Here is an 802-nt window from a genome sequence, read left to right as displayed (position 1 = left end):
TCAATTTCTCCCAGTTCTTTTCTTCCTTTCTCTACAAATGAGAACCCCTCCCCCGCTCACGCCCATCGCGTTTCGATCATGCCGCCCCGCATGCGTTAAATCCGATTTTGTGCGCATGGCATGTCTGTGCGATCATACCAGCACTAATGCACCGGATCCCATCAGAACTCCGCAGTTAAGCGTGGTTGGGCGAGAGTAGTACTAAGTTGGGTGACCACTTGGGAAGTCCTCGTGTTGCACCCCTTTTTTTCTTTCAATTTCTCCCAGTTCTTTTCTTCCTTTCTCTACAAATGAGAACCCCTCCCCCGCTCACGCCCATCGCGTTTCGATCATGCCGCCCCGCATGCGTTAAATTCGATTTTGTGCGCATGGCATGTCGGGTGCGATCATACCAGCACTAATGCACTGGATCCCATCAAAACTCCGCAGTTAAGCGTGCTTGGGCGAGAGTAGTACTGAGTTGGGTGACCACTTGGGAAGTCCTCGTGTTGCACCCCTTTTTTTCTTTCAATTTCTCCCAGTTCTTTTCTTCCTTTCTCTACAAATGAGAACCTCCCCCGCTCACGCCCATCGCGTTTCGATCATGCCGCCCCGCATGCGTTAAATCCGATTTTGTGCGCATGGCATGTCGGGTGCGATCATACCAGCACTAATGCACCGGATCCCATCAGAACTCTGCAGTTAAGCGTGGTTGGGCGAGAGTAGTACTAAGTTGGGTGACCACTTGGGAAGTCCTCGTGTTGCACCCCTTTTTTTCTTTCAATTTCTCCCAGTTCTTTTCTTCCTTTCTCTACAAATGAGA

General features: G+C 50.4%; 3 non-coding genes across 3 annotated transcripts; all 3 read left to right on the top strand.

Moving 5' to 3' along the window:
- The first annotated feature begins 124 nt into the window (after positions 1-124).
- On the top strand, positions 125-243 carry LOC111476226. The gene has a single exon (XR_002716985.1). It is a non-coding gene; the product is annotated as a 5S ribosomal RNA (ribosomal RNA).
- A 135-nt stretch (positions 244-378) lies between these two features.
- On the top strand, positions 379-497 carry LOC111476224. The gene has a single exon (XR_002716983.1). It is a non-coding gene; the product is annotated as a 5S ribosomal RNA (ribosomal RNA).
- Positions 498-630: 133 nt separating this feature from the next.
- Positions 631-749, top strand: LOC111476225. The gene has a single exon (XR_002716984.1). It is a non-coding gene; the product is annotated as a 5S ribosomal RNA (ribosomal RNA).
- The last annotated feature ends 53 nt before the right edge of the window (positions 750-802 follow it).

This window comes from Cucurbita maxima, unplaced genomic scaffold, assembly GCF_002738345.1.
Source record: "Cucurbita maxima cultivar Rimu unplaced genomic scaffold, Cmax_1.0 Cma_Scf06586, whole genome shotgun sequence".
Lineage (NCBI taxonomy): Eukaryota > Viridiplantae > Streptophyta > Magnoliopsida > Cucurbitales > Cucurbitaceae > Cucurbita > Cucurbita maxima.
This window is presented reverse-complemented; position numbering and strand designations above follow the sequence as displayed.